Source organism: Protopterus annectens, chromosome 4.part0 (assembly GCF_019279795.1).
Source record: "Protopterus annectens isolate FY-2018-M chromosome 4.part0, PAN1.0, whole genome shotgun sequence".
Classification (NCBI taxonomy): Eukaryota; Metazoa; Chordata; order Ceratodontiformes; family Protopteridae; genus Protopterus; species Protopterus annectens.
Window position 1 is genome coordinate 830,513,115 of NC_056733.1, and position 27,643 is coordinate 830,540,757.

The window sequence follows — 27,643 nt, forward strand, 5'->3', positions numbered from 1 at the left end:
CTTATCATAACACTAGATCTGTGTTATCTTCTTTTCTGTCTTTTTCAACCTTTGGGTTAATGGATCTGATCTCAGTGCTTTTTCAGAAACTTGGATCCAGGTATCTGATTCCTCCCCTACCCTAATACAGAACAGTTGTGCAAAATCTTACCATAACCACAAATGTCCTTCTCTTCCATGTTGCAGTACTCATTGGTGTGGGACTTTCCACCTCAGGCGATGTGATGTCGGCTCCTATATAAATGCTTTTTACCTGGGTGCTGCAGGTGTGTGGGACATCACACGTAGGGCCATAAACCAGGTGCCCTTAAATGTGACATCTGCACGCACAGACCTCAGAACGTGAAGCCCAGAGAAGTGGCCTGTCAGAAGAATAAGATGCCAGCAAAAAGAACACATGTCCCTGGAAGGCTGAACAGATAAGCCTTCTGGAGTGGAAGTAGTGGCCAGAGGCCAGACCCTGCAGTAAGAGAAGAATAGGGAGAATGGAGGGTGGGAAGGAATACTGCAACATGGAAGAGGAGGACATCTATGGTTATGGTAAGATTTTACACAAATATGCTATGCCTTTCTATTCCAATGTAGCAGTATTCATTGGTGTGGGAGAGTATCACAGCTTAGGAAGAGTAATGGGAGGAGGCAGAGTTAGAGGACTCCAGGAATTCTTGCAGGATTGCTCTAGTAAAGCCTGCGCTGGCCCTGGAGGCTTGGTCTAATTTGTAGAGTTCGGTGAAGGTGTGAACCATAGACCAGGTAGCTGTTTCCAGGATGGAAGCTGTATCCAGGCCTTTAAGAAAGACCTTGGAGGTAGCCATACCCCTGGTTGAGTGAGCTCTGACACCATGAAGTAAGGCTTTGTCATAATTTCCTGGATACATTTCCTGATCCAACAGGAAATGGTTTGTTTGGAGACTGCCTTGCCCAGAGCCCTGGGATGAAAGGAGATAAAGAGCTGGTCAGACTTTCTGAAGGGCTTAGTCTTGTCTAAGTAGAATCTTAACTGTCTGTGCACATCCAGAGAATGAAGGATCCTCTCTGCGTTGTTGATTGGAGTTAGGGAAGAAGGTAAGTAAGTGAATGGACTGGTATAAGGATAGTTCACTTACCACTTTGGGCATAAAGGAAGGATTTGTGCATAAGGTAACTCTGCCATTATGGAAGGTGGTGTAAGGAGGGCAGGCCATGAGGGCCTGTAGTTCTGACACTCTTCTAGCGAAAGAGATGGCCACTAAAAGAATTGTTTTCCAAGTGCACATTTGTAAGGTGGCAGAACTGGCCGGCTCAAAAGGAGGTAAGGTGAGTTTTTCTAACACCAAGTTAAAATCCCAGGGAGGAGGGATGGGTTTTCTTGGTGGTCCAATATGTAGTACCCCTCTCAGGAAAAGTTTAACATCCAGCCTGGAAAGCAGGGGTGGCTATAAGGGTAAGCAGGCTGAAATGGCGATTTTCACAGAGGAGTAAGCTACTCCAGCCTTGACTAAGGACTAGGGAGGGGCTGGCCTGCTTTGGGTCCTTGTCCTTAAGAAGACACCATTTAGAGAATCTTTTCCATTTAGATAGGTATGTCTTTCTAGTAGCTGGTTTCCTGGACTCCCTCGGGATTGAAAGCACATCCTCAGAGAAGAGCTTTCTGCAAGGGATTAGAAGTTGATCACCCAAAGTGTTAAGTTGAGCATTTGCAGCTGAGGGTGAATAAGAGATCCCTTATGCTGAGATAGTAGGGGTAACTTGTGGTGATTGCCCTTGGCTAAAGGGTAAAAAAGGGGGAACCAGTGTTGCCTTGGCCAGTAGGGAGTCACTAGCAAGATTTTCGGTTGGTCCTTTTTGATTTTCAGAAGGACCTTTTGTATTAGTGGGAAAGGGGGGGGGATGCATAAAGAAACATCCTCCTCCAAGGAAAGCTGAAGGCATTCACTCTCCAGGCTGATGGAGTGTGATCCCTGCTGCAGAATTTGCTTAGTTGTCTGTTCTGGGGGGAGGCAAACAGATCCACTTGAGGTGTGCCCCACTGGTGGACAATGTCTAGAAAGGTTTCCCTGTTTAGCATCCATTCATGAAAGTGAGAGGATGTTCTGGTGAGCAAATCTGCTTGTTTGTTTTTCTGAGAGGGGATGTATGAGGCTTGTAGGAAAAGACTGTGCTGGGTGGCTAGCTCCCAAATCTTAAGGGTTATCCGGCAATAAGAAAGAGGCTTTTGTCCCTCCTTGTTTGTTCAGGTATCACATGACTGTGGTGCTGTCTGTGAGAATGTGAAGAAGGCCTGGTTGAAGGATGGGGAGAAAGGCCTGAAGGACCAGCAGGACTGTAGTCATCTCCCTGACATTGATGTGTTGTTTTTGAAGAGCAGGGTTCCAACGTTCTTGAACCGTGAAATTCTTTAGGGTTGTCCCCCACCCTACATCTGATGCATCTGTGTGCACAGATTGCATATGGAGAGGAAGTTGTAGGGGAATGCCTTGGTTGAGGAGGATTTGCCTCCACCACCTCAATTCTGACTTTAGGCAGGGTAGAAGGGGGATTAGTTTGTCTAGGGACTGTTGGTGCTAAGACCATACATTCTTTAAGTACCACTGAAATTTTCTTATATGCATCCTTGTTAAAGGAAGCATGGGTATTGTGGCTGCCATGAGCCCCAGTACTTGTAGGAATTGCCTTGTGGAGAGGTGGGAAACCCCAAGAAGGTTTTGGAAGTGACTTGAGAGAGACTGCACTTTGTCCTGTGGGAGGAAGGATCTCATCAAATCTGATCTGATCCTGCATCCCAGGAAAACTTTGTCCTGCTAGGCGTGCAGTGAGGATTTTGGAAGATTTAGATTGAACCCAAAGTTGTGCAGGACGGTCATGGTGAATAGAAGGCAACTTTGGAGCATGGTTTCTGATTCCACTAGAAGGAGAATGTCATCCAAATAAGGGTATATTTGGATACCCTTGGTTCGGCAGAACGCAATGGCAGGAGCCAGGCATTTTGTGAATACTGTTGGAGCAGTAGATAAGCCAAATGGCAAGGCTGTAAATTGAAAATGTGAGGAAATGCCAGTAAATCTCAGGAATATTCTGTGGGAGTGCATGATAGGAATGTGGAGATGAGCTTCCTTTAAGGACAGAGTGACCAGGCTTGGGGTGGTATCAGGGACAGTATGGTTTGCATAGACAGCATCCTGAAGGATGAAACTTTTGGGAACCAGTTTAGGTAGGATAGATCTAGTATGGGTCTCCAAGGACCATCTTTTTTTGGGACTAGGAAAAAGCAGAATAGAATCCTTTTCCTTCCTGGCCCACTGGGACTGGTTCTATGGTTCCTAGGGACAGGAGCTCCTGCAGAATGAGAGGGAATAGGTGGAGCTGTTTTTTTTTTTTTTTTTTGGTGGGAAGGGAATGTTTTTTGGCCTTGTTTTTTCCCTCCAAGATAGAAAGTATCCTCTTTGAATGATGGAGAGGACCCAATGGTCTGAGGTGATGGTTTTCATAAGGGGAGGCAGTGGGGTAGGCTGGCAGACAAGGGGAGGTGGGCAAGGTAGTCACACAGTAGAGGGGCCCCCTCTATCGGGAAAGGGCTGTTTGGAAGGGGGGATGGTTGTTAGTTGGTCTGGAGTAAGGCTGTCTCCTGGAGCCTCTTCTTGGTCTGCAGGAAGAGTGGTGAGAAATGGAAGGCATCCTCCTGACCAAGGAGATTTTTGCAGGACAATTCCTGTAGTACTTAGGGGAGGGGGGGTACCAGCAAATGTTTGATGTCTTGCAGCTCTTTGCTTTTCTCTTGCAAGTTCTTGAAACAGCTCAGGTGAGTTTTTGCCAAAAAGTAGGTTGTTGTCCAGTGGAGCAACCATAGATTTGGATTTGAAATCCTCTGGAAGAGGTTGTAAGTGTAGCCAGGAATATCTGTGGAGGGCAGATGCAGACCTGGCTGAGGCTTCTGCTGCATCATAACTACACCTGATGGGAGTGTCTGGCCACTTGAGTGGCTAGGGACAGTTTTGATGTAATGTTAGACTTACTAGGACAGTCAGGTGTAGAGGCTAGCAGGGTAGAGGGCTGGGATACTAGGTCCAGAGCATATTTTACCATGTGTGTTTGGTAATTAATGGCTCTGAAAGTCAAGGTGGAGGAAATGTACACTTTTTTGCCTAGTCTATCCATGTTTTTACTGTCTTTATTTGTGGGTAAGAGAGAGGCAGAAGGTACCTGTCTCGACTGTCTGTCAGGAGCCACAGCAATGACAGCTGGATCTGCTAGTGGAGGTTTAACCAGGAAGTTTTGGTCATCAGGCATCTTATAAAACCTGTCTGCTCTTTTTGGTGCTGGTAGCTGAGAGTCTGAGTTCTTACAGAGATGAAAGCGTCCAAGAACGCATGGAGCACAGGAAGTATAGCTGAAGGAGAGCGAGTCTCAAGTTGCAGAAGTTCAAAATATCTCTTCTGTATGTCAGACATTAGGGTAGTGTCCCCACTTGTAATACTCTATTTTTGTTATAGTTTCCCCAAAAGTTAAATCTTTGGGTGTGGAGTCCCCTTCAATGGAGTCTTCATTTGGGGAATAGTAGTCAACAGGGGAAGCAATTTGAGATACATAAGAGACTGATTCCTCTGAGGAGGAATCATATTGATACTGCTGTTCTTCTCCCTCTTGAGTAGTTGGATGTTGGGGAGAAGAGGCAAGGGCTGAGCACAGGGGTGGTGGAAGGAGCAGGGCCTGTGGGCCTACGGGCCATGAAGGCCTGCATAAGAGAGTTTGTAAAAGACTGCCAATCTAGCTGTGCTTCGGATGGAGGAGTGATATGTTTTGACTTCAGTCTTTTCTTGGTAGGCGTAGGCTTTGGGGACGGCCTAGGGATTGAAGCCCAGCCTGCAGTAGGAGAGGATCTGGTTGGTCGCCAACAGTTGGGACCGACGTATGAATAATCTCCGAGGACGTGCTTTCCGTGGCTGTAGAAATGGCTTCCTCAATGGGAACTGACAAAGCTGATGGAGAAATCAGGCGTTCCTCGGCCCCTACATCAGAAGCCGGCAGGACGTCTGACAGTGGAGTGGCAGTAGGAATAGGCCTGGAAACCTTGGCCTTCTTCTTGGGCAGTTCGGGTTGGTCAACTGACTCAGGGTCCATCCTAAGGGCTAGGCATTTAAGACGCTGGTTTTAGAGATATATATTTAATGTGGCCAAATGAATATGAAGCATCTTGGGCATGAAGGACTGACAAATACCTAGACAAAATACGCACCTATCGTGGGTATCTTTGTGCGGTAACTGACAGCCGCAATTACCTTTGCCTTTTTTAGCTGACATCGGCCCAGAAACTACAGCAAACAAAGCACAAAAAACCTCAACGGGGAACTTATCTTTTCAAAGAAATCGTGAGTAGGAGTTGAATGATCGAAATGACGTCTGTGGCTGAAAATGTCTGAGGTCTGCACATGCAGACGTCACATTTAAGGTCCCTGGTTCATGGCCCTAAGCGTGACATACCACGCACCTACAGCAGCCAGGCAAAAGCTTTTGTATATGAGCCGACATCAGATCGCCTGAGGCGGAAAATCCCACACCAATGAATACTGCAACACTAGAATAGAAGGACATCCTCAGCTCCCCAGAGTACCTCAGACTGAGTTTGCTTGCTTACAGTTAAAATATTTTACCGCATAAAACTTGTACAAAACTACATGATATAATTGTCAATAATAATGAAACCAGGAACAACAAGAAAAGGCTATCCAAACAGAAGGCCAGTGGTCAAGTCCAACCATTTGACTAGGTCAAAAAATGACAATTTAAGTAGAGGGATGGAGGGAGGGATGTTGAACCAAACAGAAACAAGACAACACGGATCTAGCATTATGTTAAGTACACAACTTGCGTATCCACTGTTGTCTTGTTTTCATCCGATTCAACCTTTAGGACAGATTCCCAAGCTAAATAAAAACTTGGGTGGAATCATGAAAGAATATTCCTGAGTACAGAGGAGGAAAAGGATGTACAAGATCTGGACAGTGCATCCAACTTGTATTGCGACACAGAAGTATGAACAGTAGATGCCATACAAATCTCATCAACAGGAACCCTATTCATAAAATTGGTAGGAGTAGCTACCCCTCTGGTAGAATGAGTCTTTGGTTTACCATGTAAAGTAAGTCCCAATTTTTCATACACAAAGACACCCAGTCAGAAAGCCACCTGGATGGAGTCATCTTAGAAACTCCTTGACCAAGTTTAACTTTTGAATTGGCAAGGGAAAGTTGATCAGACTACCTGATTCACCTTGCCCTGTGCAAATAAAACATGAGTTGAACATTTAGCAAATGTAGGCGATATTCCCCTTTGTTAGACAACTTTAGGGAAAAAGAACTGGTACACCGATTTGATTAAGGTTTGCTTCAGAGGTCACCGCTGGGAGAAAATGAAAATTTATTCTCAAAGATACTCTGTCTTAAGACAGACATGGAGGTTTACATAATAAGGCCTGCAATTCTGAAATCCTTCCTGCAGACGTGACAGCAACCAAAAAGTGAGTTTTCAGAGAGAGAAACTTGAGATATACCGTAGAAGCAGGTTTGAATGGAACTTTTGTCAAAGCCTGAAGCATGAAAGTAACATCACAAGGGGAACTGGATCTCTGATTGGGGGTCTTAAAAGTAAGGTTCCCCTTTCAGAAAGGCCTTGGAAATTTGTAGGGAAGCAAAGGAAGTCTGATTCTGTCCTATATGAAAACTGGAAATATCTGCTAATTACACCTTGATGGTAGAGAAGCTGGAAACTTTGTGAAATGACTTTACCAAAAACTTCAAAACTGATGGAAGAAGGGCTGAGAAAGTGTCTAACCCCCTGGAAGAATGGTAAACTTTCTTCATTTATGGAGATAAACTTTTCTGGTACTCAGTTTCCGTATAGAGGAAAAAATCTGAGTCACTGGAGAAGAAAGTGTGACATTCCTAGCCAGAGTCTAAAAAAAAAAAAAAAATAGAGAAGCCATGAGGTTAATTTCAGTGTTTTCAAGTCCTGGTGAGACTGACCAGATGGGTGATAAAGAAGGTCTAGACGAGAGTCCAGCACCCAGATGAGGCCAAAGGAAAGAGAACCAACTTGCCTGGGCCAAAAAAGAGCAATGATAACAACTTTGGCTCTGCACCTTCTAGATTAATGAAGAAACTCTGCAATCAGAGGAGGGAGGGGGAGACATAAAGGAGGCCCAGGGCAAAGTAACTGCTGCACTTATCGTTCAAGTATGAAGCAAAAAGACTGTGGCAAGAATGGCTCCAGTGACTGAAAATCTGAGTTGCCACTGTCTGATTGAGGGCCCACTAATGTGGCAGAAGAATAGACCTGGTCAGTTTGTCGGCCAGAACAATGCAAGTCCCTAGGATGTGCACTGCAATTAGAAAGCCACAGGAAGACATTGCCCAATGTCACACACTCACAGCTTCCTGGCACAGTGGATATAATCAGGTTCTTCCCTATGTGCTGATATACCAGACTACTGCCATGTTGTTAAGTCTGGATGGAGATCACACCCTTGGGGAGGGAGTCCTGGAAGGCCTTCAACACTAGGAGGAATGCCCTCATCTCCAAGGCATTCATGTGAAAATTGGTCTCTGTCATTAACCAAGAACCTTAAACCAGTCTTCCTTTTGAAATGCCCCCACCCCAGAAGGGAAGCATATGTGGTTACCATGACTATCAGGGGAGATGGAGAGAATGGTCGACCCTCTGAAACTATGTAAAGGTTAATCACAAATTATATGTTTCCTATATACTGGTGTGAGGTGTATTGGTGTATGCAGATGGTGACGCATAAAAGACGAAGTAACAGAAAGGGTCCACGGGAGGACTCACGTATAGTACCTTGCTTGAGGAACTAGAGTGATTGAAACAGCCATCAAGCCTATACACCAGAGAATAAGTTTTGATAGGGGACAAGGGTGGTGAAGGACCTCTGAAGCCACCTGATGCAGGGACAATACTCTAGATTGCAAAAGTTTGGCTATTTGAGAATTTGTGTTCAGGTGGCATCCGATAAACTCGATTTTCTGCATTGGCATTAGTTCGCTCTTGGCAAGAGTGATTGTAATTCTCAATTGTGGGGCAAGGTGGAGAAAGAAGTCCCTGCACTGAACTTGTAAATCTTTGGTCAATGCGGTAAGGAGACAATCATCCAAATATGGGAACAGCTGGAAGCCCTGTAGCATGAAATATACTGCTATTACTGCAATGCATTTGGTGAACACCCCGGGAGTTATGGTGAAACCAAAGGGCAGCACTCTGAATTTTATATTTATTTACTGCGCAATTTCAGTCCTCCCTCCAGATCATAACTCTCAAGTTTACCTCATTACGGGGAATGTTCATTTGGGATCTTAAAAACATTATGCTCCTCAAAGATCCACATCGAAAGGGTCTGTCATAGATTCAGTGCTGGAAATTTTTTAAACTGATATCCATGGTAAATAGAAAGTACAGTTGTGTACACTTACCATAAATGTAGATGTTCGAGTGTATTCACTGTTGCAGTCATTACATTTGGGGGTAATCTGCTGGCAGGTTGCCCTCAGTCGGCCTGAATAACAAAGTTTTGGGTCCTGCGTCGGTTGCTGTCTCCTCTTCCATGACGCCAGGTCGTCAGAGGTATAAAACATGTAGCCGACGCCATTTTATTCAGATTTTCTTGCTCCAGATGTCAGATGTCCCCAAAATGGGGAGCAAAAAAATATATATATATAAATAAACAGAAATATATGTAAATGCACTTTTAGCAACATAAACTTTACCTTCTTCTAACAGCAAGTACACCACAAAGGCTTTAGTATTTATTGAATGAAAGAAAATGTACAGAAAAAAGGGGGATGGCGGGTGGGTAACCCAGACTGCAACAGTGAATACACTCGAACATCTACATTTATGGTAAGTGTACACAACTGTACTATATTCTTCATGTTTCACTGTTGCAGTCATTACATTTTGGTATAATCCCAAAGCTATGGATGGGAGCGGCTATAAGGCCCTGCAGAACTGCAGTGGCAAAGCCTGCCCTGGATTTGGAGAAGAGAGGCAAATGATAATGCTTTGTGAAGGTATGAACAGAGCTCAAAGTAGCAGCCTCTAGAATGTCTTTCATTGGAACCCCTCTGAGAAAAGCTGCTGAGGTAGAGGCAGCAATGGTGGAATGAGATCTGATCCCCTTGGGCACAGGTTTACCATGGTGCGGGTAGCAGAAAACGAATGCAGTGGCTTATCCACTTAGAAATAGTCTGCTTTGATAAAGCCTTCCCCTCTGATTCTGTAGCAAATGCTACCAGTAGTTGCTCGGATTTTCTTAGAGATTTGGTCCTGTTCAAGTAGAATCTTAGTTATCTGTGTACGTCCAATAAATGCAGAATCCGTTCCCCCTTGTTCTGGGGATTTGGGTAAAAAGTTGGCAGGTGAATTGTCTGGTTAAGAGCCACACTGGATACCACCTTAGGCATAAAAGAAGGATTGGTCCTGAGGGACACCCTGTCCGGGTAAAATGGCTCCATAGCCATGAGAGCCTGTAGTTCTGAAACCCTTCTTGATGAAGTGACTGCCAAGAGAAAAGCTGTTTTCCAAGATAGAAATTTTATATCCGCAGTAGCTGCTGGTTCAAAAGAAGGCAGGGTGAGTTTTTCCAGCACAAAATTGAGGTCCCATGCAGGAGTTGGTGATCTTCTGCGAGGCCTTAAATTTTTGGCCCCTCTAAGATACTGTTTAAGCAGAGGATGAGAAAAGAGGGAAGGCTCTGTGTTGTAATGAGCCGAGATGGCAGAGGCATGGATTTTTATTGAAGAAAAAGATAAGCCCTTATCAAGCATCTCAGTCAAATATTGTAAAATCTGAGGAATATTGGGCTTTGCTGTGTCTGTTCCTTGTGCTTGGTTCCAAGCGCAGAATCTCTTCCATTTATCAGCATAAGATTTTCTAGTACTAGGCCTTCTGGCTTCCAAAATGACATCCATCACAAATTTACTAAGAGGTGTTGTTTGAATAATTAAATGATTAGCCATGCTGCAAGGTTCAGAGTTTGGAGCTGAGTGTGCAGAATTTGATTGTTCTACTGTGACAGTAGATGAGGTATTTGAGGCAAGTACCAAGGGGGAAGTTGAGACATATTCCTTAGAAGTGGGTACCAGTGTTGTTGAGGCCAGTCTGGAGCAACTAGGATAATTTTTGGTTTTTCCTGTCTGACTTTTAGTAAGACCTTGGAGAGAAGAGGCAGAGGGGGAAAGGCATAGACTGATAGGTTTTTCCATCTGAAGGATAGGGCAATCTACTTTCCACGCTTTTTTGTAATGAATTCTTGTGCAAAAATTTTCCAGCTGATAATTTTGGGGAGAGGCAAATAGATCTATGTCTGGGCTCCCCCATTTCCGTGTTAACATGCTGAAGATTTGTGGATCCAGTTTCCATTCGTGTGGGTCCATAAGATTTCTGCTTAGGTCGTCTGCCAGAGTATTTTGTTTTCCTGGCAGGAATTGAGCTTGAAGATGTATTTGGTAAGTCAAAGCTGTGTTCCACAATGCCATGGGGGGTAGGAATGTGTACCCCTCTGCTTGTTTATGTACCACATAACCGTGGTGTTGTCCGTCTTTATCAGTAGTTGTCCTGGATGAAGCAAGTCCCTGAAGGCTGTCAGAGCATTCTGAACAGCTAGCATCTCTTTCTGGTTTATATGCAGATGCATTTGGTTTGGGCTCCATTTGCCCTGTATGCATCTCCCTGGCAAGTGGGCCACCCCCAAGCATAGTCTGATGCATCTGTAGTTAGGGTTTGGGTGGCAGGGGGTAGAGTGAATGACAGTCCCTTGTTTTGCTGACATGTCTCTGCCCACCAAAGAAACTCCTGTTGTATGCAGGGAATGAGAGGAATCATGTTTCCAGACTGTGACAATGTTGGTTCCTTAAACTTTTTAGGTACCATTGAAGTTTCTTTATATGCAGTCTTGCATATGGAATTAGTAGAATGCAGGATGCCATGAACCCCAAAGCCTGCAGAATTTGTCTTGCAGATAACTGGGTTTTTGTTGGCATTTGTTTGAAGTATATTGTCAGTTGCCTTTGTTTGTCTGGCGTAAGGTAAGCCATCTGGGTAGTTGTATTCAAGCTTGTACCCAGGAATGTAATTATTTGAGAGGGCACCAGTTGGGATTTCTTTTCATTTACTGTGTACCCTAGGCATGTTAGAAGCCTTTTTACAAATGCCAGATGTTGAAGAAGAGTGTCCTTGTCCTCTGCTTGAATGAGAAAGTCATCCAGATAAGGGTAAATTTGTATGCCTCTGTCTGCAGAATGCAATTACCGGTGCCAGGCACTTTGTAAAGACCCTGGGCGCAGTAGATAAGCCAAAGGGCAGTGCACAGGATTGGTAATGCAAAAACCTGCCCTGAAGCGGAGATATCTTCTGCAGGATTCCCTTGTTGGGATATGCAGGTATGCCTCTTTTAAGTCTAGAGTCACTAACCAAGCGTTTCTGCCCAGCATAGGCAGTAACAGCTGTAAAGTGAGCATTTTGAATTGTGGGATGTTCAGGAACGCGTTCAAAGTCGATAAATCCAGTATTGGACACCAAGAATTGTCTTTTCTGGGTACCAGGAAAAGTCTTGAATAAAAACCTTGTCTTTTTTCCTTTTCTAGTACTGGCTGAATAGCCCTCAAATCCATGAGGGACATAACTTGTTTCTGAGCCTCTGCCCACTGATTTTGTGGCAGATCTGGTCATCCGTTTGGAATTGGCAAAGTATGGAAATGAAATCTGTACCCCCTGGGATACTATGTTCAATACCCACTTGTCCTGGGTAATTAACTGCCAATTTTGAGCATGAAGTGCTAGTCCCACCCCCCCCAGGGGCCTGCCAAAAGATAAGTGCTTGGTGATGGTAGAGGAAAGTCATTGAGACTGCTTACTGTAGGGTTGTCCTTTGTTTCCTCCAGATTTGAAGGTGGAGGCACCCCATTGCTTTGATTTGTAAGAACCCTGTGATTGGTATCTGGAGCGTTTTGAGCACCTGGATTTGCCTTGAATGGCTCTGTTGGACACCAGAAAGGACCAATTTTTAGTAGGCCAGTGCCTACTGAACCTGGGTGGCTGCACTTGCAAGAAATCTTTTACAGTTTGCATACATTTAGCTTTGTCTTCCATTTTCTTTAAAACTTCTTCTGCCTTATTATCAAACAGTGTGTCATGCTGCAAGGGAGCATTCAACAATTTAGCTTTAACATGATCAGGCAGACTTTGCTCCTTGAGCCAGGCATGCCTTCTAATCACAGATCCAGTAACTGCGGCCCTGCAAGAGGCCTCCAAGGAATCAAAACCACATTGCAAAGTATGCTTTCCAACCTGTTCTGCTGAATGCAATAATTCCTGTAACTCTCTATTTTCCACACAATCAGAAATCAACATAATTTTCTGTTTCAGTAGGCCCATAACATGCTGTTGATATTTAAGCATATGAAACTGGCAGTTTAAGGCTCTGATTGCCAAGGTAGCAGACGTATAAACCTTCTTTCCCCATCTATCCAACGCCTGGAATCTCTATCAGAGGGGGTAGGATTTTTGGCTGTAAGAGGCCTTAAGACCCTTGGGACCATGTGAAATAGTCTCAAGGTCAGCAGCAGGATTTTTGAGTAGAAATTTGAGGGAGTCATGAACCCTATAATATCTGTCTGGCTTACTAGGAGCCGGAGGTAGGGAATCAGGAGCCATGCTTGATTCCGAAAACACATCAACAACAATGTCTAATACAGGAGGTATAACCAAAGGCCTATGCTGAGGAAGAAGGAAATCCCTAAGCCTCTTTTTTGATTCTTTTTTGATTCAGAGAATTCCTGACTGTCCCAGTGGAACTGTTCCCTTAAAGTATGCAAACTTTCTCCAAAAGAGTAATCCTCAAGAGGAGATGCAGATAGGATGAATTCCTCTGCACCAGAATCCTCAGAATTGTTTTACATTTGGGTAATCTGCTGGCAGGTTGCCCTCAGTCCGCCTGAATTCCAAAGTCTTGGGTCCTGCGTCGGTTGCTGTCTTCTCTCCCATGACGTCAGGTCATCAGGGGGTATAAAACATGCACCCGACACCATTTTCTTTAATTTTTCTTGCCCCCGATGTCAAGTGTCCCCAAAAAGGTAGCAAAATTACACACACACAGATATATATATATATATATATATATATATGCATACACATGCATCAATATAACTTTACCTTAATCTACAAGCAAATACACCACATAGGTTGTAGAAGATAGAGAAGGAAAGATAAACTTCAGAATAACAGGGGGATGGCAGGAGGGTAACCTGGACTGAAACAGTGAATACACTCTAACATCTACATTTATGGTAAGTGTACACAACTGTACTATGTTTTTCGTGTTTCACTGTTGCAGTCATTACATTTGGGTAGAATCCCAAAGCTATGGTTGGGAGGCTGGAACTAAACAGCATTAGGTGCGGCTATAAGGCCCTGCAGCACTGCAGTGGCAAAGCCTGCCCTGGACTTAGAGTAGAGAGGCAAATGATAATGCTTTGTGAAGGTGTGAACAGAACTCCAAGTAGCAGCCTCTAAAATGTCTTTGGTTGATACTCCTCTGAGAAAGGCTGTTGAAGTAGCTGCAGCTCTGGTGGAATGAGACCTAATGCCCTTGGGCACAGGTTTACCATGGTGTAAGTAGCAGAAACGGATGCAGTGGCTTATCCACTTTGAAATTGTCTGCTTTGAAATAGACTTTCCTTCTGATCCTGCAGCATATGACACTAGTAATTGCTCAGTTTTTCTTAGAGCTATGTCCTGCTCAAGTAGAAGCTTAGCTGTCTGTGTACGTCCAAGGAATGCAGAATTCTCTCCCCCATGTTCTGCGGATTTGGATAAAAAGTTGGCAGATGAATTGTTTGGTTGAGAGCCACACTGGAAACTACCTTAGGCATAAAAGTAGGATTTGTCCTTAGAGACACCCTGTCTGGGTAAAAGATGATAAAAGGCTATAGAGCCATGAGGGCCTGTAGCTCTGAAACTCTTCTTGCTGAAGTAATTGCTAGTAGCAGAGCTGTTTTCCATAAGAACTTTAAATCAGTGGTAGCAGCTGGTTCAAATGGAGGCAGGGTTAGCTTTTCCAACACATAATTGAGGTCCCATGCAGGTAATGGTGATCTTCTAGGAGGCCTTAACTTTTTGGCTCCTCTAAGATACTGCTTTAGTAAAGGATGAGAAAAGACTGGTGGCTCTGTATTGTAATGAGCCGAAATGGCAGAGGCATGGCTTTTGACTGATGAGAAAGATAGGCCTTTGTCAAGTATCTCAGTTAAGTATTGTAATATCTGAGGAATATTTGGTTCTGCTGCATCAGTTTCTTGTGCTTGATTCTAGGCATAGAATCTCCTCCATTTATCAGCATAAGATTTTCTAGTACTAGGCCTCCTGGCTTCCAAAATTACATCCATCACAGCTTTACTGAGAGGTGGTGTTTGTATGACTACACAATTAGCCATGCTGCCAGGTTCAGAGTCTGTAGTTGATTGTGCAGGATCTGACTGTTTTGTTGGGACAGCAGTTGTGGTCTTTGAGGCAAGGTCCAAGTTGGGTATAGAGCCAAGTTCCTTAGGATTGGGTACCAGTATTGGCGGGGCCAGTCCGGGACAATTAATATCATCTTTGGCTTCTCTTGTCTGACTTTTAGGAGGACCTTGGGTAGAAGAGGCAGAGGAGGAAAGGCATGAACTGATAGGTTTTTCCAACTGAAGGATAGGGCGTCCACTTTCCATGTTTGCCTGTGATAAGTCCTTGTGCAGAATCTTTTCAATTGATAATTTTGAGGAGAGGCAAATAGATCTACGTCTGGGCTCCTCCATTTCTCTGTTATCATGCTGAAGACTTGTGGATTTAGTTTCCACTCGTGAGGATCCATAAGGTTTCTGCTTAAATCATCTGCCAGAGTGTTTTGTTTTCCTGGCAGGAATTGAGCCTGAAGATGTATTTGGTAGGTCAAAGCTGTTCCACACAGTGCCATGGCTAATCTGCAAAGGGGGTATGAATGTGTGCCCCTTGCTTGTTTATATACCACATGACTGTGGTGTTGTACATCTTTATCAGTAGTTGTCCCGGATGAAGTAAGTCCTTGAAGGCTGTTAGGGCATTTTGAACGGCTAGCATCTCTTTCTGGTTGATATGTAGATGCATTTGTTTTGGTGTCCATAAGCCCTGAATGCATCTTCCTGCCATGTGGGCCCCCCAGGCATAATCTGATGCATCTGTTGTTAAGGTATGGCTGGCAGGGGGTAGAGCGAAAGGCAGTCCCATGTTTTGGTGACATGCCTTTGGCCACCATAGAAACTCCTGCTGCAGGCAGGGAATGAGAGGAATCATTGTTTCCAGACTGTGTGCATGTTGATTCCATAAGCTTTTTAGGTACCAGTGAAGTTTCCTCATATGCAGTCTTGCATATGGAATTAGTAGGATGCAGGATGCCATGAAGCCCAGAGCCTGCAGAATTTGTCTTGCAGAACACTGAGTTTTTGTTGCCATCAGTTTGAAATAAGCAGTCAGTTGCCTTTGCTTGTCTGGCATGAGGTAAGCCATCTGTGCAGTTGTATCCAAGCTTGCACCCAGGAATTTTACCTTTTGAGAGGGTACCAGTTGTGATTTCTTTTCGTTTGTGCACCCTAGGCAAGTTAGAAGGCTTTTCACAAACGCCAGGTGTCGAAGAAGAGTGTCCTTGTTCTCTGCTTGAATGAGACAGTCGTCCAAGCAAGGGCATATTTGTATACTTCTTTGTCTGCAAAATGCAATTACTGGTGCCAGGCACTTTGTAAACACCCTGGGCGCAGTAGATAAGCCAAAGGGCAGTGCAGAGAATTGGTAATGCATTAAACCAGCCTTGAATCTCAGGTATCTTCTGCACGATTGTCTTATTGGGACATACAGGTATGCCTCTTTTAGGTCTAAGGTCACCAGCCAAGCATTTTTGCCCAGCATGGGCAGAAGTTGCTGCAAAGTCAGCATTTTGAATTTTGGAATGTCCAGGTATGTGTTCAAAATCGATAAATCCAGTATTGGTCGCCATGCCTTGTCCTTTTTGGGTACCAAGAACAGTCTTGAGTAAAAACGTTTTCCTTTTTCTTGTTCTGGTACTGTCTGAATGGCCCCCATATCCATGAGGGACGTAACTTGTTTCTGTGCCTCTGCCCATTGATTTTTTGGCAGATCTGGCCAACCATTTGCCATTGGCAGAGTGTGGAAATGGAACCTGTATCCCTGTGATATGATGTTTAGTACCCACTTGTCCTGGGTTATTAACTGCCAATTTTGAGCAAAAAGTGCAAATATTCCCCTATGGGTCCTGCCAAAGATAACTGCTTGGGGTAGGCAGAGGGAAGTCATTGGGATTGCTTTCTGTAGGTTTGCGCTTTATCTCCTCCAGATTTGTAGGTGGAAGCGCCCCATTGCTATGACCTGTATGAATCCTGCGGCTGGTATCTGGAACCCATAGGGCGTCTGGATTTGCCCCTTTGAGCTCTGTCTGACACAGGAAAGGACCAATTTTTTGTAGGCCAGTGTCTACTGAATCTTGTTGGCTGCACTTGTAAGAAGTCTTTAACAGTTTGCATAGACTTTGCTTTGTCTTCCATTTTCTTTAAAACCTCTTCTGCCTTAATACCAAACAGAGAATCATGCTGTAAAGGTGCATCTAGCAATTTAGCTTTAACATGATCTGGCAAATTTTGTTCCTTTAACCAGGCATGCCTCCTAATCACAGATCCAGTAACTGTGGCCCTGCAGGAGGCCTCTAAGGAATCAAAACCACATTGCAAAGTATGCTTTCCAACTTGTTCAGCTGCATGCAATAATTCCTGCAATTCTTTATTTTCTGCACATTCTGAAATCAACATAATTTTCTGTTTCAGCAATCCCATAACATGTTGTCGGTACTTAAGCTTATGGAATTGACAGTTTAAGGCCCTGATTGCCAAGGTTGCAGAAGTATAAACCTTTTATCCCCATCTGTCCAGTGCCCTTGAATTTCTGTCAGAGGGGGTAGTTTTTTTTGCTGTTGAGGTCTTAACTCCCTTTGGACCCTGTGAAATAGTTTCAGGATCAACAGTAGGGTTTCTAAATAAAAAAATTATGAGTGTCAGGGACCCTGTAATATCTGCCAGGCTGACTGGGAGCCGGAGGTAAGGAGTCAGGGGTCACGCTTGACTCTGAAAACACATCATCCACAATGTCTAAAACAGGGGGAATGGCTAAAGGCTTGTGCTGGGGGAGAAGGAAATCTCTGAGCGTCTTTTTTGATTCTGAGAAGTCTCGACTCTCCCAGTGAAAATGCTCCCTCAAAGTATGCAAGGTTTCTCCAAATTAATAATCCTCAGGAGGAGATGCAGATGGACTAGACTCCTCCTCATCAGAATCCTCATAGGGAGGTAAAGATAATTCCTGATCAGAAGAGGAATCAGAAGAAACAGAAACCTGATCTGAAGAATCATAGTCAGTGTCTTGCCTAGGCCTCTTATCTGGAGGGGGATGGGTACCCCCCAATCAAGGTAATAAGGTCTTCAGCCATTTTGATCATCTGTTTTTTAGGCATAGAGGCCTGTGCATGTGCCTCATGCGTCAGTTTTTTAGTTTTAGAAGTTGCTTTTGCCTTTGGTTTTGCAGCTATCATCGGTTTGATATACAAATGTTGAGGTCTGAATGCACCCTCAGAAGCCGTTGCCTGCTCAGCGGCTCCAGACACATCCGAGGGAGATGCATCCATCGGTCCAATACCTTGAGTATCTTGCGGCATGCCAGACTCCACATGGGTGTCGGTAGAGGCCTGCGACTCGAAGGTAGCGGGTATCAGGGGCTGCAAAAGCGCCCGAGTACCAGCGACCCAGCAACTGGCTTAGGAGAAGATTTGTCATCGGTTTTGGATCTCGACTGCCTTTCTCTGTCCTTTTCTTTGCGTTTTTTTATGTACTCCGGTAGAGGAATTGTTATCCGATGACATTTCTGGGTAGTTAAATCTGTTTCCAAAATACTTTGATGCAATTAATAGTGCATTGGTTAAATCTAGCACACAACCGACAGCCAGGTACGTTGTGATCAGGGCCTAGGCAAGGAATACAGTATAAATGGAAATCCTTATGAGGTATTTGCTTCCCACAAGTAATGCAATTAACTTTTTCTGACATCGGTAAAGAGCAAGAAAAAAGTTTCCCCAATGGGGTACTTAGCTTTAGTGAAGACTTTGGTTCTGAAACTCAGACTCGAAAATTTCATTAGTCGGCCGACCGGCACTTGCAAAATGCTTCTGCTTCGGGCACCGCGTGGCAAGAAAGACTAAAGAAAATGGCGTTGGCTGCATGTTTTATACCCCTGATGACCTGACGTCATGAAAGGGAAGACGGCAACCGATGCAGGACCCAAGATTTTGGAATTCAGGCTGACTGAGGGCAACCTGCCAGCAGATTACCCAAATGTAATGACTGCAACAGTGAAAAACGAAGAACATCCACAGGAAGTCGGGATTGAGATGAACATGGTAGAAATAACTCTTGGGTTAGAAATAACCCTTCCAAATGTCTCGAAAGCCAGCAATTGGGGCGGAGAAAGCTTTTCTCTGATCTGCAGGAGAAAAGTAAGGGGTTACTCAGCATCGGTTCAGCTCTGAGGCTGACAATGGTGGCAAGCTGTTGAGCACAGAGGGGAAGGAATGGACAAAAAAAGCTATCAACTAAGATGTCTGTGCTCTACTAGGCAAACTTGGATTTGTAGGTTTTGGATCCAAAAGTCAGACTGGAACAGGAGAAATCAGTGGAGGGGTAATCGGGCCTACACCAAGAGCCCTCAAGGGGGTTGGAGCTGGAATGACCCCAGTTGAATCAAAAGTCCAAAGGAACTTGTACATCATCCTGTCAACATTGGCTTGATGGGCGTAAGGAAATGAAAAAAATAAAGCCACCAAAGGTGGCTGAGAAGATCGCTTCCATGGGAAAGAGGAGTGAAACCTTAAGTCATTGGCTCTGGTGAGCAGGATGGAAAGGGAAAAGACATTTAGGCTCCTCACTGGAGTTAGTCACTGAAGACACAGATTTCAATGAGGTAGAGGGTTCTCCATGATCTCCCTAGAGGACTTCTCCTTTGGAGACATTCTTACATCTGACAAGACTCTGGATTCAAAAGCGTCAGTGTGTTTGGGGCTGGGCTAGAGGACTCCAAATGGATAAGCAACCATTTCCTAGATTTTTCTGATCTCTTCTGTTCTTTCTCTCTGCCAAGTGCTTTAGGTTTCTCTCTCCCCTTCTCCTTTTCTTTCTGAAGCTTTACATTCTCAACTTTCTTTACAGGACAGCAAAGGTCTGGGGGAGGAGGAGCCAAACACCTTGTTTGGACAGGAGAAATGCCCCTTTAGAACGAGTTTGTCTCTGTGCCTTTGCAAAGCTCTGGCCCCAAAAGAGGCACATGCCTCACAGTCTGCATCTAGGTGTGCAAACCCTAAACAAAAGATGCACAGTGAGTGTGGATCTTGTGGCCACAGGACGAACATTTCGTAAACCCAGTGGGGCCTTGTCTGACATAATGGAGAAAAATAATGGTGAACTGCTACCACAACAAAACTGCTAACAGTAATAACAAAAACACTACTAATACAAACAATTCCTAATAAAACAGACCCAAAACTAGTTCAAAATCCACTAGAAAATTGTAAAGGAAATGTTTTTTTTTTTTCAAAAGGGAGGATTAAACAGCTAAATATACAGATGAAGGAAACAGATAAAAAATCTTAAAGCAAAAGCTCGAGAAACATTTATCATTTAAAGAATATCAGAGCCCCCGAATCCCACATAATACTGGATCAAGAGGCAAATAACATCTGGGGTACTCTGGGAAACTGAGGGAATTATGTATAAGGGAGTAGTCAGAGCCCTGTATCTAAGCTTCTGAAAAACAGCCAAGGTACAATCTGGTCGGATACAATAACTCAAAGTTTTAAGCAGCCAAAAGCTGACTACACTGGATCTATATATACATTCTTGGAGGTCACTCTGCTACAGAAAGAACAGATGTCCTTCTCTTCACTGCTGCAGTATTCTTAACATGAGGGATCTCCTACCATAAGGTGACCAGATGTCAGCCAGTTAAGCCTTATACTACTGTAAGGTAAGTGGAACGTTGCATGTAGGCTGCAGTCGGATGTAGGCTATTATCATCAGAACTGAATGCGCCAGGAGGAATGCCAGACTAAGGATATGAATGGCCAGTACATTCAAGCAAAACAACACACCAGGGGTAAGGAGGGTGGGAGAGAATACTGCAGCCTTGACAAGAAGGACATCTATGGTTACGGTAAGATTTTACACAACTATTCTATGTCCTTACATTCACTTGCTGCAGTATTCTTAACCTGAGGGAGAGTGCCAAAGCTCAATAAGGAAGGGAGGAGGAAGGAGCTTTAGATATGGAGATGCCATCCAGTTTTGTAATGTTTGATAAAGGTATGAACAGAAAACCAGGTGGCTGCTTCAAGGATGACGCTGTTATCCAAGCCCTTGAAGAACATCTTAGAGGAAGCCACAGCCCTGATACAGTTGGCCTTCACAGGTGAAGAAAGGCTCTTTCCACGGATCGTGTAACAAAGGCAAACAGTCTTAAATCCAAGAAGAAATAGTCTGCTTGAAAAACAGGTAAACTAAGAGCCCTGCGATGAAAGTTCATAAATAGCTGATCAGATTTCCCGATAGCTTTAGTTCTGTCCAGGTAAAAATCTAAGTTGTCTAATGTACATCTAAGGAGTGCAGTACCTTCTCACTGTGGTTTTGGGGAGAAGGGAAGAAGGTAGGTAGTTGAATGGACAGACTAAGGGATAACTCATTAACCACATTTGGCATAAAAAAGGATTTGTTCTCAAGGATACCCTGTCCCTATGAAAGACCAAAATGGGGGGGTACAGGGCTTGCAGACACGCTTCTAGCTGAGGTCAAGGCCACTAAAAAAACAGTTTTCCAAAAGCAATGTTTAAGGGAGGTCCATGATGCGGACTCAAAAGTGGCCGGGTTCAATTATTTAGAACAAAATTACAGGTTTCCTGGGAGGCCTAATGTGAAGGATGCCCTTAAGGAATTCTCGCCTCAAATCTGGATGCTAGAGGGGGAGATAGGGGCAGACATGCAGAAACAGCTGATGTGTTCTTTGACAGAAGAATAAGCCAAGCCAGCAGAGAGCAATTCACACAAATAAGATAGAACCACCGGAATTCCCAATGTCAGTGGGTCTTGGTCCTTAGAGAGAGACTAGTGTGAAAATATTTTCCATTTGGAAACGAAGATTTTCTAATATTGGGTTTTCTGGTCTTCTACAAAACCCTGGGCATGTTTTCTGAGAACAGGTATCTGAAAGGAATTAGAATCTTATCTCCCACAGTGTCAGCTGTAGGGTTGACAGGTGTGGATGTATCCGGGATCCTTTGTTCTGTGTAAGAAGGTCCACTATGTTGGGGTAGCTTGGGGTGAGGGCCCTTGGTTAAATGCAGAAGGAGAGGGAACCAGTGCTGTCTTGGCCAAAAGGGAGTCACCATCAAGATTTTTGGTTGGTCTTGTCAAATGATGAGAAGGATCTTGGGTATTAGAGGAAGGGGAGGGAATGCATACAGACACATCCCCTTCCAAGAAAGGGAGACGGTGTCTACTTTCCAAACCAGAGGACTTGGGACTCTGGTGCAAGTTATTGGAAGTGTCTGTTCAGGGGGGAGGCAAATAAATCTATTTGAGGAATACCCCACTGGTGGACTAATCCAGGAACACATCTCTGCGAAGCATCCATTCATGGGATTGAGTTAGGGACTTGTTCATACAGTCTGCTATGAGATTCCAGTTGGAGGTAATGTACACTGCTTGAATAGTCATGTGGTACTGGGCAAGAAGAGCAAATCAGAGGACTGCCATGTTGTCTGTGAACAGTTGGAGAGGGCCTGGGCAAAGAAGAAAATGAAATGCCTGTAGAGCTAGTAGCAATGCTCACATTTCCCTGATGTTGATGTTTTCTGGGAGGGTGACCAAATTCCTGAAATGTAAACTTGCCCAAGGCCACTACCTAGCCCACATATGATGCATCTGTGTAGAGTTCTAGGACTGGGGTGAGAGGATGCAGAGGTAGTCCTGGATTTAGGTCTATCTACTGGCTCCACCAGAGCAGTTCCCTCTTCAGACAAGTAGAGAGGGGGGCTTTGTATTCTACTGGGTGAGAATGCTGGGTCCACACAGATCTGAAGAACCAGTGGAATTTCCTCATGTGGAGTTTGCCATTGGCTCCATGGGAATAGTTGAAGCCATGAATCCCAGCACCCTGAGGAACTCCCTGGCCATGATGCGAGTCAAGGGGAGAAGGGAGTGAAAGAAGGACCAAAGGTCCTGCACCTTCTGAGGGGAAGTGACACTCTCATCATTTTTGTATTTTTTTTTTTTAATTTCAACATTTGTTGACTGGGAAAGCCCGACTAGGACAGAGCCTATTTTCAGTGGAGGCCCGGGGAGAAATGCACTAGATGCGTGTTTTTAGAAAGTGAGAAGAAACTGGGACACCTGGAGGAAATCCATGCGAACACAAGGAGGACATGCAGACACAGCGCAGAAAGTACCCCAGCCAAGAATAGGACCAGAAAACCTCCTGCTGTGAGGGGACAATGTTAACTGCTGTACCACTGTGCCACCTATTATGTCTCTCTGGATTTGAAAACCTAGGAAAATGTGGTCCTGTAAAGGAGTGAGGACTGACTTCCTGAAGGTGATGGTGAATCCCAGTTTTCCAAGGAAGGAAATAGTGGACTGCAGACATTGGAGTAGAATGTGGGAAGTTGGAGCCTGTAAAAGCAGGTTGTCCAGGTATGGAAAAATCTCGATACCCAAAATCCTGCAATGTGCAATCACTGGAGCCAAGCATTTTGTGAATACTCTTGGAGGTGGGCAAGGGAAGAACTGAAAATGCCAGGAACCCACAGAAAAATTTAAGAATTTCCTGAACATGGGTGAATGGGGATGTGAAAGTACGCATCTTTTATATCCACAGATGCTGTATATCCTTGTGGAAGGATAAGAGGAAAAACAGTTTGGAGTGTCAGCATTCTGCAGGAAGGAACCTTTAAGAAGGTGTTGAGATAGGATAAATCAGGGATTGGTCTCCAGGGGCCATCCTTTCTGAGCACTAAGAACATTCTTGAATAAAAGCCTTCCCTCGAAGTTTGAGGAGCCTTTTGAATGGAGCCCTTTTGCCAAAGCTCCCAAAGGAAGTGGGGTATCTGCTCTCGGGGGGGGTGGGGTTGAGGGATATGCCCATGAAGGAGGGGGTGGAGTGCCAAACCATGAAATATCCTTTTTTGATTATGGAAAGAACCCAGGTGTCTTTGATGATGCTTTCCCAGACCCTGTAAACATCTGAAAGGTGAAGGAAAAGAGGGAAAAGGGACATAATCTGCAGGGTAGTCACAGACTCGCTGCTTTGTCAGGAAAGGACTGCCTTTGTTGTGAGGCCGCCTGTGAAACCCTAGCCTTCTGTTGTCTCTTGCCTCCTCTGGAAGACTTACTAGAAGAGTGCTCAGTGTAGCTATGTGGATGAAAACAGGTTTAGATGGGAAATTCCTATAAAACCTGGGCACAGGAGAAACCAAGATGTGTTTCAACTCCTTGAGTTCCTTATTTTTTTCCGCTAGGGACTTAAACAGAGAAGCTGCTGCCAGACCAAATAATGCTGAATTACCCAATGGTGCATCCATTAATTCAGATTTGAAGTCATCCTGGAGGGGCTGCAACCTAAGCCAGGAAAATATTCTCAGAACTGAACCAGTAGCAGCTGTCCTGGCACAAGCCTCTGTAGCATCATAGCTGCATTTAATGGAGAGTCTTGCCACTTGGGAGGAGGCTCCCAAGACAGAGAGAGCCACGGCTTTTCTTTCAGAATCTGGAAGGTGTGCAATGGCACTGGATGCCTGAGACAAAAGTTCTAAGGAGTACTCAGTCATGTGTGCCTGATAACTGATGGCCTTGAAAGCCAAGGTAGCTGAAGTATAGACCTTTTTACCCAGTCTCTCAAGGATTCTACTCTCTTTGGCTGATGGGAGAAGGGTGGTAGAAGCAAGCATCATGGTTCATCTGTAGCTACAGAAATGACTGCTGGGTCTGCAGCAGGACACCTAAAGTGGAATTTACAATCCTCAGGGAACTTATAGAAGCAGTCTGGCTTCTTGGAAGCTGGGACCTGGGAGTCTGGGGTTTGGGAAGCACTGTGAAATGCATCCAGAAATGCAGAATACACTGGTGGAACTGCAGAGTGGCTAGGGAAATCAACTTGAAGAAGTTGATGGTATCTTTTTTGGACATCAGAAATTTGGGAAGTGTCCCACAACTTGCTCTCCCACTTTCATAAGAGATTCACCAAAATATATCTCTTCCATAGGAGAATCAGCACCAACTGACTCCTCTTTAGGGGAAATATATTCCTGAGGAGAGGGAAACTATGTAGAATAATTTAGAAGTTATGTACTCACCATAACGTTCCATCTGAGTAGGTGTATTCATTTGTCTGCAACCTGTGGGTTATGGATCCGATATCGGATCCGAACCGGCATGGTTTTCCAGCTATGGATCCAAGCTCTCAGCTCCTCCCCTCACCCATAATGCCCTGCTCTACCAAAGGCTCTGCACCTTCTGAGGGGAAGTGACACTTTCATCATTTTTGTATTTTTTTTTTTAATTTCAACATTTGTTGACTGGGAAAGCCCTGACTAGGACAGAGCCTATTTTCAGTGGAGGCCCGGGGAGAAATGCACCAGATGCGTTGTTTTTAGAAAGTGAGAAGAAACTGGGACACCTGGAGGAAATCCCACAGCGAACACAAGGAGGATATGCAGACACAGCGCAGGAAAATTCCCAGCCAAGAACAGGGACCCGAAAACCTCCTGCTGTGAGGGGACAATGTTAACTGCTGTACCACTGTGCCACCCTATTATGTCTCCTGGATTTGAAAACCCAGGGAAAATGTGGTCCCAGAAAGGAGTGAGACCACTGAAGGTGAGGAATCCCAGTTTTCCAAGGAAGGAAGTGGACTGCAGACATTGGAGTAGAATGTGCTTGAGCCTGTAAAGCAGGTTGTCCAGGTATGGAAAACTCGATACCTGGGGCAAATCCTGCAATGTGCAATCACTGAGCAAGCATTTTGTGAATACTCTTGGAGGCAGGGCAAGGAAGAACTAAATGCCAGGAACCCACAGAAAAAATTTAAGAATTCCTGAACATGGGTGAATGGGATGTGAAAGCACGATCTTTTATATCCACAGATGCTGTATATCCTGTGGAAGGATAAGAGGAAAAACAGTTTGGAGGTCAGCATTCTGCAGGAAGGAACTCAAGAAGGTGTTGATAGGATAAATCAGGATTGGTCTCCAGGGCCATCCTTTCTGAGCACTAAGAACATTCTTGAATAAAAGCTTCCTTCCTCTAAGTTTGAGGAGCCTTGAATGGAGCCCTTTGCCAAAGCTCCCAAAGGAAGTGTATCTGCTCGGGGTGGGAAGGTTGAGGGATATGCCTATGAAGGAGGGGTGGAGGCCAACCATGAAATATCCTTTTTGATTAAGGGAAAGAACCCAGGTGTCTTTGGTGATGCTTTCCCAGACCCTGTGAACATCTGAAAGGTGAAGGAAAAGAGGTGGACATAATCTGCAGGGTAGTCACAGACTCTGCTTTTGCCGAAAGGACTGCCTTTGTTGTGAGGCCGCCAGAAACCCTTAGCCTCTGTTGTCTCTTGCCCTCTGGAAGACTTACTAGAAGAGTGCTCAGTAGCTATGTGGATGAAACAGGCTTCTAGATGGGAAATTGAAAACCTGGGCACAGGAGAAACTAAGATGTGTTTCAACTCCTTGAGGTCCTTATTTTTCCTCGCTAGGGACTTAAACAGAGAAGCTGCTGCCAGACCAAATAATGCTTAATTACCCAATGGTGCATTAATTCAGATTTGAAGTGATCCTGGAGGGGCTGCAACCTAAGCCAGAAAATATTCTCAGAACTGAACCAGTAGCAGCTGTCCTGGTCAGCTCTGTAGCATCATAGCTGTATTTAATGAGTCTTACACTTGGGAGAGGCTCCAAGACAGAGAGAGCCAATGGCTTTTTCTTTCTGTGAATCTGGAAGGTGTGCAAATGGCACTGGATGCCTGAGACAAAAGTTCTAAGGAGTACTCAGTCATGTGTGCCTGATAACTGATGGCCTTGAAAGCCAAGGTAGCTTGAAGATAGACCTTTTACCTAGTCTCTCAAGGATTCTACTCTCTTTGGCTGATGGGAGAAGGGGTGGTAGAAGCAAGCATCATGGTTCATCTGTAGCTACAGAAAATGACTGGCTGGGTCTGCAGCAGGACACCTAAAGTGGAATTGCAATCCTCAGGGAACTTATAGAAGCAGTCTGGCTTCTGGAAGGACCTGGGAGTCTGGGGTTGGGAAGCACTGTGAAATGCATCCAGAAATGTGAATACACTGGTGGAACTGCAGAGGAGTTAGGAAATCAACTTAGCAGTTGATGGTATCTTTTTTGGACATCAGAAATTTGGGAAGTGTCCCACAACGTGCTCTCCCACTTTCATAAGAGATTCACCAAAATATATCTCTTCCATAGGAGAATCAGCACCAACTGACTCCTCTTTAGGGGAAATATATTCCTGAGGAGAGGGAAACTATGTAGAATAATCCATAACCCACAGGTTGCAGACAAATGAATATCCTACTTCAGATCCAAAGATTCCTCTTCATCAGAGGAAAATTCATCAGAGCAGTCACTGTCCTTAATCCTTTTCTGAGAAGGATGGTGAGCAGGAGTAGGACCAGGCTGAGAGGAAGGCAACTTGAGTGCCATGAAGGCCTGAAACAAGCTTTGGGAAAAGGCCTGCCAATCTGTAGGGGCCTTCTTAGCAGGGGAAAAATGCTTAGTATTTTTTTTTTCTTTGCAGGAGAAACAATCCTATGCAATGTCAGAGGACTGGGCGAAGGCCTGCATTCAGAAGTGTCTGACTCTATTTCAAATCTCACTAGAGTTCGTGGTGCCCCCCCCCCAAGGACCCTTCATAGTGTTGAGCCTAGATTCCCCCACAATATCTTAATCAGACGACTGTTCTACCTCCAAAGATGTGCTCATGGTTTAAGTCAAGGAGGCCTCAGAACTGAGCTCGGCCTGTGAATCTGTACCTGAAGTCAGCCGTGCCTCCGTGTTGACTAACACCTCGGGAGATGCGTCTGACGGTGGAGCTGCAATGGAAGCTGCAGGCTGAGGATTCTTGGTCTTCTGCTTCACCGGTTCAGCGTTGGACCCAGAAGTACCTTCCATACACTTAGCTAAGAACTTAAGCCATTGGTTCTCTAAACAGATAACAAGAAAAGAGAGCTTGCTTCTAAGGGTCTTGGTTATAAAGGACTGGCAAATGCTACAGGACTTATGGTCATGGCTAGGCCTTAAATAAAAGACACTGTAGGTGACTGCCCTTATGTGGAATTTGCCTTCCACACTGGCACTTGCCCTTCTTGGATGACATAACCAAAACAGTAGCAAAGTGAAAATTTTCACCAGCGGGGCACTTATCTGTAAAAGGCGGATGTCGCAATCACTGAAACAATCAGACCAATGGTCGGAATGGCATTTTGATTGGC

At 44.7% G+C, this 27,643-nt stretch overlaps 1 protein-coding gene across 1 annotated transcript in view; it reads right to left on the bottom strand.

Moving 5' to 3' along the window:
- Positions 1-27,643, bottom strand: part of LOC122800348 (protein HIRA) — a 1,504,941-nt gene that overhangs the window by 955,044 nt on the left and 522,254 nt on the right. The gene's annotated exons all lie outside the window — the stretch shown is intronic.